Source organism: Leptonychotes weddellii, chromosome 9, assembly GCF_054177405.1.
Source record: "Leptonychotes weddellii isolate Sample4059 chromosome 9, ASM5417740v2, whole genome shotgun sequence".
Taxonomy (NCBI): domain Eukaryota; kingdom Metazoa; phylum Chordata; class Mammalia; order Carnivora; family Phocidae; genus Leptonychotes; species Leptonychotes weddellii.
Genome location: NC_138377.1, coordinates 70,448,471 through 70,463,357, shown reverse-complemented (window position 1 = coordinate 70,463,357; position 14,887 = coordinate 70,448,471). Strand labels below are relative to the sequence as shown.

Here is a 14,887-nt window from a genome sequence, read left to right as displayed (position 1 = left end):
GCCTCATGCCTCAGTCCCATCATCGTGCCAGGATGCTATTCAGAGACAGGGGTGTGATGGAGGTCCCTGGCAGACCCTAAATCTGTCCCAGCAGCAGAGGCATCAAAAGCTTCTCAGGAGAAAGGGAGTCGACAGAACTGGGGGGGGGGGGAGGAGACCCCAAACCTGTTCTAAAACTAAACTTCTAATGAGACAGATTAATAATGGGAATTTCATAGAGAATTGAACAATGCATTTTGAAGTGAAATAATGTTTCAAAGTAATATTTAAGCCAAATACTTAGGGGAAGTCAAATTTCTAAAAGTTTCTCATTCTTTTCACATACGGATTTTCAGAATATGGCTCTATTAATTGACAAAACAGCACTCATCTACTGAACTGAGAAAATAAGGAAACCAAAGGAAAATATTAAACTCCTATAAAAAAATGAAAGGGATAGAAAATTGTAGCTTCCCATAAATGTCAAAATATCCTACTTATAAACTTGGAAAACAGATCCGGTACTTCCCAGGGTACATCTTACAACGCTGTTGCTGTTTAAACCTGGTGGTAGATGAAATCAGGAAAAGGCGCATGTTACACTTCATTGCTGTTGGACTAAAACTCTGGCAGAAAGACACCCACCTTCTTGTTTGAAAATAAAGATCCATCAAAACTCTTGAGTTGAAAGGTTAAGTGTACTCTCTGTGTAGTTGATAAATGGAGGCCTAATTTAATCAGGGGCCGTCCTAGGCATGGTTGCCCTGACCCAGGCTTCTGGCTTCCATGCGGGTAAGATCTAACCAAGATGTAGGCTCTAGGCCTTTGACCTACTCGAGACCTTGTCCGAGCCAGCCGAGAGTTCTGGTTAACAGCCGGGGAACCAGAAGTTCAAATCAGGAACATGTGCACTCTGCTAATCTAACACATGGCTCTAAAATTAAAACGCAACATGACCGAGTGCTTCGGGATATTTTAACTAGGAAAGAGATTACAGCTAGATAAAACCGGGCTTTCGGGGTCACTCTTGCGCCTTCATGTTTCTCCCCGTTTCTTTGGACTAGACAAATTTAATTTTATTGTATTTCTTAAGAATTTGCTAGAAAAACACAAGTTTGGCAAGTTGTTTCATGGTTGATTGATCTGGGGGAAATGGGGATGTTGTAAGGTTTCTCTGCGACATGTGTCACTTATTAGATAGTTAGCTTTTTCTATTTCCAACCGAGCCAAACCAAATTAATTAGAAAGAGGTTTGAATTACAAGCTAAACACAATGAAAAGTAATAAAAACAGAAAATGACATTTAGGTCATCAATAATATTCCGGAGGTAATTCGGCATTGATTTTTCTTGCTTTCTATGATAAAGAGCTTTACAGGTTGTCAAACTAACAGTTTAACCCCCAGTTGTTATAGTAACAACTGCAGGCATCAAGAACACAAATTTAATAATGGGGCAGATTTATTTTCTTTTTGGTTCACTTTGTTTCTTCTGGAAATCAGTACTAGAAGATGGACTGACTTACCATGCACCTGAGGAAGTCTACGAATCAGTTTGATAAAATAAGATCCAATCTAACAGAATGAAAATCAAAGCAGATACCAGATTCAGGAGAAACACCACTCTTAATAGTATATTAGCTTTTTTTTTTTTTTTTAAATATAGATTTTGACAATCTCTGCAAGGAAGTCTTCCTACTCTTCAAACTTTTTTGCTAAGTGAGAAGTTAAATTCCTGGTTCAGTTTTAGAATATCAGAAGTCCATGAAAACCAGTATTTTGAATTATTTTTAAAATTTTAGTACAGGAGGGGTGCCTGGGTGGCTCAGTCGGTTAAGCATCTGCCTTCAGCTCAGGTTATGATCCTGGGGTCCTGGGATCGAGTACCGCGTTGGGCTCCCTGCTCAGTGGGGAGCCTCTTTCTCCCTCTGCCCCTCCCCCTGCTCTCCCCCCCTTTCTCAAATAAAATCTTTTAAAAATTTAGTACAGGAAAAAGCCATGGTGCAAAGACTTGCCCTCCAAAATAGCTACACTTTTCAATTGGGAAGAAAAAAAACCCCACCAAAAAACAGAGGTATAGGTTTTATTTTTATGGATTTCCAGTTAACCCTTGGAAAGTATTTAAGGAAGCCTGGTGACTCCACCTAAATATTTTTATGAATTTTTTAAAAGTTAAAAAAATGAGAGCACTTGCACGAGTGGTGGGGCGGGGCAGAGGGAGAAGCAGACTCCCCACTGAGCAGAGAGCTTGATGCAGGGCTGGATCCCAGCACTCTGGGATCATGATCTGTGGCAAAGGCAGCCACTTAACGGACAGCCATCCAGGCGCCACCCCCCTTCACCTAAATTTAAATCGCGGGTCTCCAGTTATTTTAGGTATCTAATTGTGAAGCCCCTGCCCCCATATACACTGCGGCAGCTAGTGGCTGGCAGGTGCCTGGGGCTGCGGGAAGGTGCCCCTGCATCCAGGTCCTCCAAGAGGATCTGCTCTGGCTCCCAGTACTGCACAGTAGCCAACTGCAGAGACCACAAGAAATCTCTTTCCAGTTCAGCCCCAGGGCATCCTATGCCAAACCATGCTTCTGTGTTCAGGAAGCGGCTCTTGCAGGTGCCAAGGCCTGGAGACAGCACCAAGTAGCACAGATAACCACTTGGCAGAGTTCTTAAGCAACCGGAGAGCAGCAGCTGGGATTGTAGGAGCACCCTAACACTCTGAAGGTGTTCCTCCCTGGCAAGACAGGCTGGAAGGCTTAATTTCAGAGTGGATTTCGATACTAGACCATTTATCTATGCTCCAAAGAGGTGCATGTCAAAGGGTGTAAGTCCAAGCTTCTTGTCAGGGCTTAGGAGGTTTTAGGATCTTGCTTCTCTGAAAATTTACTGCCTCCCACTTTCTCATCCAGCCAAACAGAATCAGATGTGGTTCTTTGACTGTGCCAGCCTCTCTAATACTTCCATACTCCAGCTTTTGTTCCGATTTTTCTGCCTGGAATTACATCAGCCCACATGCTAAGGTTGAGTCTAGTAGTCTTCTCTTGGTAACCTCGGAACGCCCCAGCCATTAGGTCAGAGTAAGTGCTGGTTACCCCAGATCTTAGAGCCGTGCTATCCAATAGGATAGCTACTGCTTCATGTACTATTAAAATCAAAATTCAGTACAAAAAAATGCATTTTTCTCAGTTGTGCTGGCCACATCCAAACTCAATAGCCATATGTGGTTAACGGTCTTATTGGACCATACAGATATAAACCATTTCTATCATCACAGAATGTTCTTTTGGACAGTGTGGGTCTAGAGAATACGGGGTTGACGGTCCCGTCTACCATGGGACCAATAGCCCTAGATCCTGAAAATCTCTTGAAGCCAAGGGTCATTGAGGAGGGTGGGGAGAGATCTCAGTTCGGTCTTTGCTTGACCCCAGTTCACTAGGTCCCTGTGGCTCATAGGGTCAAATGAGTTGAAAGGACACTTATGAACACTAGAACCACATCTGGGATTTTATTTTCACCTGAACCCTGAGAACAGCATGAGGAGGAACTTCTTGATTCTAAGTCTGCCTAAAAACTTACAATGCAGGAGAGAGCAGGCGAGCACAAAGCACTACCATTAAGACTCTACTGCTAATACTGGTTTGTTTGCAACAGCACTTTTGGATTATGCAGGCTTCTCTTACCCTACCTTAGGAATCACTTTTTTTTTTTTTTTTTTAAAGATTTCAGAGTGTGCATGCAAGCAGGGGGAGGGAGTCCAGGGAGAGGGAGAGACAATCTCAAGCAGACTCCCTGCTAAGCAGGACTGGATCCTACAACCCTGAGATCATGACCGGAGCTGAAATCAAGAATCAGCTGCGTAACCTACTGAGCCACCCAGGCACACCTCAATCCATTTTTTAAAAACAGTATCTTCAACAAAAAATGAACATGGGGGGCGGAGAGAAGAGGCCAATCAAGAAACAGATGCTTAATGATAGAGAACAAACTGAGGGTTGATGGAAGGGTCGTGGGTGGGGGGTGTGTGTGGGAGATAGGCTAGATGGGTGATGGGTATTAAGGAGAGCACTTGTGATCAGCACCGGGTGTTGTACGAAGTGATGAATCAGTTCTACACCTGAAACTAATGTACTACAATGTTAACTAGATGGAATTTAAATAAAAACTTGGGGAAAAAATAAAAACTTACCTTCAAATGACTGACTTCCTCTTGGAACATAATCCTTTTGGAATTTGGATATAATTAAACAGAGGTCAAGGCAGGATTCTACCAGAATTTTGGGAAAGACTGGAAAAGACCACCCTCTCAGAGTGAAATATAGCAGACTCCAGTATTCCTTCAACATGCACCTATCAGGGCCTCACCCTGCCAGGCACCGGGATACAACAGTGGGCAAGATGGAGTTGGTTCCTGCTGAGATAAAGGTCATCCTGTCAGCATAAGTCAAGCCGAGAGACAACTGGAAAATGGACTGCCCCTGAAGGTAGGCTATTGCCTTAGAGTAGACCCTCCGAGAAGAAAAACTGGAATATAAAGAAACTACAGGTCCAGTCTTTTCCCTGAAACCCTGGAGCCTGATGTTTTGAGAATTAAATTTATCAGAATTAAAAAATTTTAAGTTTCCTATATTCAGTAATACCCATAGTGGAGAACAAAGGAGTACTCTATAATCAAACATTAGTATTTCTGAAGGGAAACCTAGGACTTTTTGAAGCAAGTGAAAGGTCTCTAAATAGCCTTTTAAGAGTGCAGATCAGGTTTTATTGCCAAATGCTGTGGTGCCACCTTACTAAAAAGTTGAGAAACTTCAGGTTTCCGGGACTGTAGATAAGGGACTGTACGGTCTACCTGAAAATGTGTGATCAATAGGGTCACTGTTAATAGAGAATCTAGGAGAAGAGAAGCCCAGGAGTCTTCGGGTCTGTCCTAGAGCTAAAGTACTGCTGGTCCGTGAAGACAAGGCAGCCGGTCAGCCTCTCCCTACAGAGCTGGCTCCCCCACCACTGGGCACTGGAATGATCTGGGAAGCTTCACAAATCTTTACCCCCGCCACACCCCAGACCACACAAATCAAATCTCCAGGGGAAGGAACTGCCTATCAGTGTGTGTATTAATGTAGTCCTGTTTTGCTTTTTCAATTGGGGTACCAATAATATACGCTAAAGAATATAGAAGACAAATCTCCGGTAACCATCACCCAGAACAACGTATCAAATACCCCAGGTTTCTTCCCTTTCTCACCCCATGTCCTCCCCAGAGGCAACTACTCTTGTAACTTCTGATCGCCAGGGCTGGGTCTCGGCCAGTATTTTCTAATTCCGGTTCTCGGGCTGGGCTGCTCATTGGCATCACCTGGAGTTTTACCCAGCACTAGCATGGGGGCTCCACCCCAGAGATGCTGGTTTGCAATCTAGCCAGCGGCATTTTTATAGCTACAAGGGGACCCCACTGTGCAGCAGTTTGAGAACCACTGCTTTAGTGACCAGGAAAAAAAAGTCAGAAAGAGGTTGCCTTTTGCAGGGAGTTAAGACAATTTCCATTTTCTCCTCACCCTGCCTCCCCCACCTCTTACGCTCTCTCCTTCTCATTCCTCGTTTGGTTTTCTCCTGTCCTTTTCCTTTCTTTTTCCTTCTTTTCTTCCTTTATCTGATCAAGCCACAATTACTACTACAGATACTAGAAGATTGTTTCTTTTATCCAATCCCCTATTTTCTCCCTTTTTCATTTTTTAGAAAAATATTTTTTAAAGAGCGCACAAACACATGAGCAAGCACAGGCCGGAGGTACAGAGGGAAGGGGAAAAAAAATCTCAAGTAGACTCCGCTGAGCACGAGCTGACCTGGGGCTCGTTCCCAGGACCCTGAGATCACCACCGGAGCTGAAACCCAGTCGGACGCTCAACCGACTGTGCCACCGGGGCGGCCCTCTCCGGTTTTCCTTTTTCAGAAAGAAATAATTTTTAGAAAGGATTTAAAGAGGGAAAGAGGAGAGAAACAGCAAAGGAAATTAAAGCAAGCTGAGTGGGGAAAGAGATACAGGACTTGACGGGGAGAAGAGACAAGGGGAAAAAAAAAATGTGGTCCCTCCTGACAGAGCTTATTTTACCCTGTAAGTTTACGGTGACCCAAAAAGGACAAAAAGAGCTTTCAAAAATTGCAGCTGGTCTCCCTGGTCCATCAGTTGACCGTAACTTTCCCCAGAGCTCTACCGTTCTCGGGAGGCAGCAAAGCGTCTCGGTTGAGAGGCTGGTTCTTAAATAGACTGCTTGGCCCCTCCATCCAATAACAGGAGACCTTGGGAAGGTAATTAAATAACCTTTTCCAGCTTGTTTCCTCATCAGTAAAATGCAGGTAAAATAGTATCTACCTGTGAGGATTACATTTTATGCCTCAACCTGGCTAGGCGATGGTGCCCAGTTACTTAATCAAGCTGTGAAGGTATTTCGTAGATGTGATGAACCTCTACAATCAGGTGACTTTTAGTAAATAAATCACCCTCTTTAATGGGGTTGGGACTCATCCAGTCACTTGGGAGGCCTGAAGAGCAAAAACTGTGTTTCCCAGAAAAGAAAGAATTCTGGCTCAGGACGACAGCCCAGAAATCCTCCCTGCTCTCCAGATTTCAGACTCAAGGCTGCAATATCAAGTCCTGCCTGAGTTTCCAGCCCACCGTCCTACACTAGGAGTTTCAGAGCTGCCAGTCCCTGAAATCATGTCAGTCAGTTCCTTAAAATAAGTTTCTTCTACGTAGGCATGTATCTTATTGGTTGTTTCTCTGGAGAACCCCGATACACATCATACTTCGTGAGATAATACGTTAATACAAGTAATGTGCTGAGTGCGTACTCAAGTCAGCTATTATTTTTAGAGTAGCGTGGGGCTTATTAAGGCTTATCTCTTCTGCCATCACCAGAAGGTTCAGGGATGATCCTTAACTATACACTTTGGATGTAATCTCCATCTCTCCTCCAACCTTTGTAAACTTTTCTCATACTAGATGTCAAGCCAGTTATCTAATTCACTTTACCACAGACGTGGAACATCATTAGGGCTAACAGTGCACCTGGGCAGTTAGAGGTGCGTAGCAGGATTTGGGAAACTCCTTTATTCTAGACTCTGGGTCTCATCCCCTTGGTTGCCACAGACACCTCTACTCCCTTCCCCTCTCCTCTTTGCCTTTTGACCCCTCCCCTGGCCCATAGTCTGGATTCTGCGTTATCTCTTTTCCCCAGGGCTCGGCTATTTCCATCCTGGGAGTCAACAGGATGGCAGCTCTAGTTCACCCATCACTCTAAGCACTCACTGAAGTCGCTGACACAAATTTTCTTATAGCCACTTAGAGCAAACCCATTTGCCATGCAAGCAGGGGTAACTGGGAATAAGCAGCTTCATGCACTTCTGATTGGCCTTTCCAAATAAAACGTCTCCTCTGTTTAATTCCTAGAAGGGCTGGCCAGAGGCAAGAGACTGGAGGGGGACAGCTACAGTCCCTACACAGGGACTCTAGCAGCTAGAGTCCACCTCAAAATTTTCCCCAAACAGTTTGGAAAGGAGGTCTGCTGGATGGAAGGCCTTGTCTGTGCACCGTGTTGGTATCGGTTTATTTAGTCAAATTCCCTTATTTGTCAAATGAAGACCATGAGGCTCAGAAAAAAGGTCTGGTTAAGACAGCATCTAAGTGTAGAGTCCAGGGCTTGCTTTCGCCATACCACACAGCCATCCACAACTCAGTTGCTGACCAGGTGGACTAAAAGGACTTAAGAATTGCCTTCTTTGCCATAAAACTATGAAGAGTCACACAAGCCAACACTCTGTAGCTTCTTCTGGCCATCCATGAAATCTGTAAGCCCCTGGATGTGGGCTCCTGGGGGATGCAAAGCAGCAAATGCAGGTAACAAGGAGCTGGCTCAGAGGCTAGTCCTGGCTGTGAACACAAGAAAAAAGGGGCCAAAAACGCCTGTCTCCTCTTTACGTGGTTTCTATGAAAGTACTTGATTGATGATTACAATTTCTCAGGCCTTCCAAATTCCTAATAATGGTTACTTAAAATGAAGTCAGTCCTGGGTTCGAGGCACCTGAGAAGCACCCATGTGACCAGCCCCTTCTTCCAGATCATTCCCCAGTGTTTCCCTTACTGTGCAGCGATACCCTTGAATCTCAGCTCCACCCTACATGAGTCACAGAAGGCTAATACCTAATAACAAAGGGCACATGGAAATGATATTTCAGGAGATGTCCAAGTCCTCATTGCTGAATTTAATGAAAGTGAAGTTCTGAAGGGTGAAGGTCAATTACTGTGTGAAACTTTCCAGGTGGCTTTGCTTTAGTGATCTGAACAGGTGGGAGCATGAAGACCACCTGCTTCTCTGTTTGCACAGTGACTAATACATTTATAAACACTTAATAAACATTTAACTGTGGCAACTCTCTTAAAATAGTTCTTTCACAACAAGAATTCAACAGATTCGGAATTACTAGGTGACTCTGTAAGGCTACTTCCATAAAAGGGGATGGGCTGCAAATTCTGGTGATGCTTGGAACCAATCCGTACCAACAGGCCAGAACTGCTGATCCTCATTATGCTCAGGTCTGACTCACAAAACCCAATACTACATACATTACATGGGGAACATAGAACAGCCTATGACAAATTTATTCCAAACAAATTGCTGAGTTGTAACACATTTGGAGGGGACCTTTTCCAAGATTCAGAGTGAGTTCTGAGAATTAAAAATATAGATCCATTTTCTGGTGTTGGGAAAACTGAATATCCATATGCAAAAGAAAGAAATTAGACACTTATCTTACACCATATACAAAAATCAACTCAAAATGGATTGTAGACTTAAAATGTAAGACCTGAAACTGTAAAACTCCTACAAGAAAACATAGGGGAAAAGCTTCTTGACATTGGCCTGGGCAATGATTTCTTGGCTATGACACTAAAAGCACAAGCAACAAAAGCAAAAATAGACAAATGGGACTACATTGAACTAAAAACCTTCTGCACAGTAAAAGAAACCATCAACAGAACGAAAAGGCAACCTATAGAATGAGAGAAAATATTTGCAAACCATATTCCAATAAGGTGTTAATAGCCACAATATATAATGAACTCCTACAATCCATTAGCTTTAAAAAGCCAAATAATCGGATTAGAAGATGGGCAAAGAATTTGAATAGACATTTCTCCAAAGACCTACAAATGGCCAGCCAGTATATAAAAAGATGCTCAACATCACTCATCATCAGGGAAATACAAATCAAAACCACAATGGGCTATCACTTCACACCTGTCAGGACGGCTATTATGAAAAAAAAACAAAGGCTAAATGTTGGCAAGGATGCAGAGAAGTTTGAACTCTGGTACACTGTTAGTGGGAATGTAAAATGGTACAGCTGCTATGGAAAACAGTATGGAGGTTCCTCAAAGAAATTAAAAATAGAACTACCATATGATCCAGCAATCCTGCTTCTTGGGTATATATCCAAAAGAACTGAAATCAGCATCTTAAAGAGCAATTTGTACTCCCATATTCACTGCAGCATTACTTACAATAGGCAAGATATGGAACTAATCTAAATATCCATCAACCGATGAATGGATAAAGAAAATGTTGTATATACATAGAGAGAAATGAATATTATTCAGCCTTAAAGAAAGATGAAAATCCCGTTATATGTTACAACATGGGTGAAGCTTCAGCACATTTATGCTAAGTGAAATAAATCAGTCCCACAAGGACAAATACTGCATGATTCTTCTTATGTGAAGTATCTAAAATAATCGAATTCATGGAAGCAGAGAGTAGAATGGTGCTTGCCAAGGACTGTGGGGAGGGAGAAGTGGGGAGCTGTTCAATGGGCATAGTTTCAGTTATGCAAGATGAGTAAGTTTTGGAGATCTATACAGCATCATCGTGCCTATAGTCAAAATCACTGTAGTGTGCCCTGAAAAATTTGTTAAGAGAGTAGATCTCATGGTAAGTGTCCTAACCACAAAACAACCAAAAACCCGAAGGGGTACAAGGAAACTTTTGGAGGTGATAGGTATGTAGTAATGGTTTCAAGATGGATTTGTATATGTCCAAAGTGATCGATTTGTATACATGAAATATGTGCATTTTTTGGTATATCAATTATACCTCAATAACACCATTAAAATGTCTATTTTCAAATTTCACAGTTCAGGAAAAAAACAGAGAATGTAAAATTCCCTATAATGATCAATTAAAAAAACAAAAAACAAAAAACAAAAAAAACAACTCTCAAATAGCCTGTGAAAGTCCTGAGTTCGAATTTTAGCTTCAATACTATTTTCCCACATAAACTCTCATGGTATAGATCTAACTTCCCCTGTAACATCTCACCTCCCGCAATGGTCAGAATTAAGTTCTGTTGCTGCAAGTGAAGGACAAATCACAATAGCAGCGACTTACACGAGATAGTACGCTTCTCTCTTAGGTAAACTGAGCTCAAAGGGAGGCAGTACTAGGCTGGCATGATGACTGCACAGTCAGCAGGGAGCTGGGTGCCTACTCTGGTTTCGCTCCTCCATCATCAGCAGAGCATTTCCTCCCATGGCCCAAGATAGCTCCCAGAGCACCAGACGCCAGGGCCACGTTCCTGGCAGCAGGCAGGAAGGAGTGGCAGAGAAAAGTATACCTCCTTTCTTTCAGGGCATTTCTCAAGTTGCATGGGACACTTCCACTTATCTTCCATGGCCCAGAAATTAGCCACCTGGGCACATCTTGATGCAAGGGGAACTGGGGCTTTATTTTTGGATGACTCTACACCCAGCCTGAATCAGGTATTTTATGAAAGTAAGAAGGGGAAAACAGTTACCAGGGGACAGCTAGCTAGCAGTTTCTGTCTCAAGTGTTGGGCTCGATTGAATGAGAATGAACATTTCACAGAAGGAAAAGTTTGTCTGGATAACTATGGAAGTTTGGGGGTGAGGCAATGAATAGACACAAAAATTTTATGTAACAGAATAAATGCATCATTTTTACAGTGCAACACATTACCTTTTCTTGCCTATTAAATACCTTTAAGAACTGAATCAAAAGCTCTAGACTAGATGGTAGAAAACAAATGCATATGTACAAGCTACCTTTGTTTACATTTGTTTGTATGTTACTAGACAACTGGATAAATGAGTCTCTTGGCACTATGAAAACAGCTCTTTTAATTGAATATTAAAAGGAAAAAACAGAATTCTCACTGAAAGTCACATCATGGTGCAAAAAATACAGGTGCTCCAGCTTTGTGCATTTAAACAGAGCAGATTTCACAATGATAAATAACGACAGAAAGCAAGTAAAAAGGCTGATTTGGCTTAGTCCACAGTAGACTTCTGCACTGGCTTGGTGGCTTTGCTAATTGATCATGTCAGATAAACCAACTTACAGAATGGACACCTCACTCTGCACATTCAATCAAACTCATTCCCTCCTCCATCCCCAACCTTTTTTTTGTCTGGGTAGCCAGGCTGATTTATTAGAACGATTTCTTGAGTTTGTGGGTTGTTTTGGTGCACATACAAAGGATGGGCACCGAAAGTCACCAGACCTGCCCAGGATGCCCCTTGAACACTTTGTATGTATATATAGGGCTTCTGCTGCCACCTCCCTCCCTCCAATTACCGTTTACCACCTAGACATCACAGCTGCTGTACGTAGCTACTTAATTAAGAGAGAACCTGATTTTGGGTGGAGCCAGGAGCTCATTCTTTGCCTGAAGCGGAGTTGATCTTTACACAGAGAACACAGACCTACAAGGTAGGAGGGAACTCAGCAAGTCTTGATGCCACCTCCCAGGCTCCCTAAACCCAGTGGGGGAAGCGAGGGAGGCTCCTGGGCCCAAATGGAAGGTAAGGGTGTGATTTCTCACCCCTACATGGAAGTACAGTGCAGCTGAGGGCAGAGAGGTGGGGATGCGGTGTTTTGACATTTTTAGGGCCCCCGAAGAAACTGGATCCTACGTGCTTTGGTCAGGGGAGGCTCTAAACCCTATCAGGTGCAAGCAGGAGTCCTCTCTCTTTATGAAGCTGAGTGGAATCTTGACTCCGATCAAGTGTGGTCAGCAGTGATGAGGCAGGGCTGTGTAAGCAAGGGTCATGTACAAGTCACATAGCGAAAATAGCTGGATCAAATCAGCCAGCTTTATAAATAATCTTATAGGCCTTCACTACTTTAAGGAACCCTGGTGACCAAAGAAAATCTTATTACCAGTGGCCAGTGTTTGAGAGGCTCACAACCACAGGGAGAAGATTTTTCAGGAATATCTTACCAAGAAAGAGACTACATTTGAACAAAAGAAAAAGTTGGGAGTTTCAGGAACATGACAGTTTAGAAATGGGGAAAAAGAAAAGCAGTGAAAAGACAGGTTTATGGATGCTTACCACCGGGGCAGCCTTCCTGCTGAGTGGAGCTTGCCTGTTGGACCCTGAACTTCCAATCTGTGTAGAGAGTCTAAGCATTTTAGATTCACTCTCTAGATAGGAGATAAGACAGTCAGGTTGGACCTACTGAATAGAACACCTCTACATTAGTAAGAGCGCCACTTTATGGCTGTGACAGACTTTTGGGGCCAGCCTGTGAGCCCAACACAGTTTACAACACCATCTCAATGTACAAGGAGCTCCATGTTTACAACTGCTATCTGATCCATAAAATTTATTAGTGCCACTCACGTGCAATTGGTGGCAATCTGTATTTTATTTTTTCCTCCTCCTCCAAATGAAAATCTGGGCCTCTTTAAGAGATGGTAACAATATCTCACATATCCACTATGTAGCAGAGCAGTTCATATCCTATAAGATGCCTCCGCCTTTTTCCGATCCAGTGAGGAGGTAAACAGGAAAGGTAACAGGCTTTAGAAGATACGGAGCTGGCTGCATGAAAGCAGGGCTGGCAACAACAATGATGCATCACGAGGGGATGGGGCTGCCCACAGGAGCACCTTCCAGTGTCAGCGTGGTGCAACTTTGGGAAACTTCCCTCCCTGACTCCCAGGCAGAGCCTCCTTGAAGTGCCGTAATGAAAGCTTTTCCCTCGATTTCGTCTCTTTTCTGGCTTGTGGCAGCAAAGAAGAAAGACCATATCATCTGTGAGCTGATGAAAACTTGAATAGCTGTACACTGTCACTGGATCATTTGGAGGAAAAATGATAAATGCCCTAAAGAAAGCCCTGGGACGCTATATGTAAATCTGAGGTAAGAAGAGCCAGTAAGGTTTGTGACAACATTAAGCCAGTTCCCAGCAATGAAGCAATTATATGTGTGACTGAAACAATCTATAATGACAGCTATAACAAAGGCCCAGGAAAGAGGGCAGGAGACCACTTGGAATAATCTAAAATATCTAGTGTCCTGAGAGGAGAGAAGTGTGACCTATTCCAGAGCTTGAGGGTCAGAAAGATCTGGAATTGTAAGCGGAGACTGCAGGTACTCTATCACACAACTTTCTAATCTCTAAGTGCCTTAGCTCTGGTGAAGGCATACCTTATAAAATGATGGCAAGGAGTCACAGAGTGAAATGAAAGCACACAGAACAGAAAGGAGTAGAAGGAAAGGGACTAAAAATGAGAGTGTTAAGAACTATGTAAAGGGATGGCATCTAACGTGGCCAGAGTGTGGAGAAGCGGGCGTCCCCACGCACTGCTTGTGGAGAAAAACGTTCTGAGACAGGTAGTGCAGTCATACCCACCAACAGCTTCGAGACTCCATGGTCCCTCAGACTTGGGGGCTCTGTTATTTAGATATTACCCTAAATAAGGATGGGAAGAGGGATTTAATGAAGTGTCAGTAATAATGATAACAATAACAATGCACATTTATTGGCTGCTTATAACTTCAACTCACAGAACTAAAAGCTGGTTTTAGATTCTGATGGGAGCCCCAGGTGGGGACAGAGGTAGGAAATGAATCAACATTTACAGATTCTAGGCAACAGATAAATGCATCATCTTTGCAGCACAACACATCACCTTTCTTTGCTCTTCTGTGAAATAACTGTACAGATGACTCGGAAGCTCCGAAGGTTAGACAGTAGAAAAAAAATGTGTATGCACAACCTACCTTTGTTTGTGCTTGTTTGTTACTAGACAACTGGATAAATGAATTTTGGGCATCATGAAAATGGCTCTTTTAGCTTCATGTTAAGAAGGAAAATTGAAATGATCACGTCATGGTACAAAAAAATGCAGGTGCCATAACATTCTCCATTTATAACAGGGCAGATTGCACAAGACAGAATAAGAGGTTGACTGATGCTATTGTGCTCTCTATATCTTCACTCATTTTGTCATGAGCATGTTCATCACAGCGTTGTTTATGTTGACCTCTTAAACACCTCTGACAGGTGGGAGGTTAAGTGAATTATATTTCCATATAATGCTAGCATTAGGAACCAATTACAAGGGGTCATGTAGAACTGTATCCATAGACAGGAAAAACAACCTCAGTGTCCTCTGCAGTGAACAACACGTGAATATACAATAGCATATTCCCTATAATCCCATTTTTGCTAAAATGTTAATAGGGATAATGGGTATGAACTAGGATTATGATGATTTTATGTTCTTGTGATCTTGGAGCTTTCAGACTTTTAGAATTAAATGTGTATTATTACAAAAAGACAACTATAATTTATTTCAAATGATGGGTGTGTTCATAGAAATAAAAATCTTGCTTCCCCAAAGGGAAGAAAATATTTAGCTGAGCAAATGTTTGTGAGAAACATAAACAGTATCTCCAAAGTGGAGCTAACTGGGGAGACTCATCCCAAATATGGGTTTGAAATTCAAAAAGGAGAACTCCTGTCAAGAGATGGAGCTTTAAGAAGAAAAGGACACTTCTGTAGACTATAGCCTGGGACATTTTAAGCCAAATTCTAACTGCACATCTGGGAGCATAGA

General features: G+C 42.7%; 1 protein-coding gene across 8 annotated transcripts in view; it reads right to left on the bottom strand.

Annotated features, from left to right (window-relative positions):
• Window positions 1-14,887, bottom strand: part of CDIN1 (CDAN1 interacting nuclease 1) — a 207,654-nt gene that overhangs the window by 33,478 nt on the left and 159,289 nt on the right. The gene's annotated exons all lie outside the window — the stretch shown is intronic.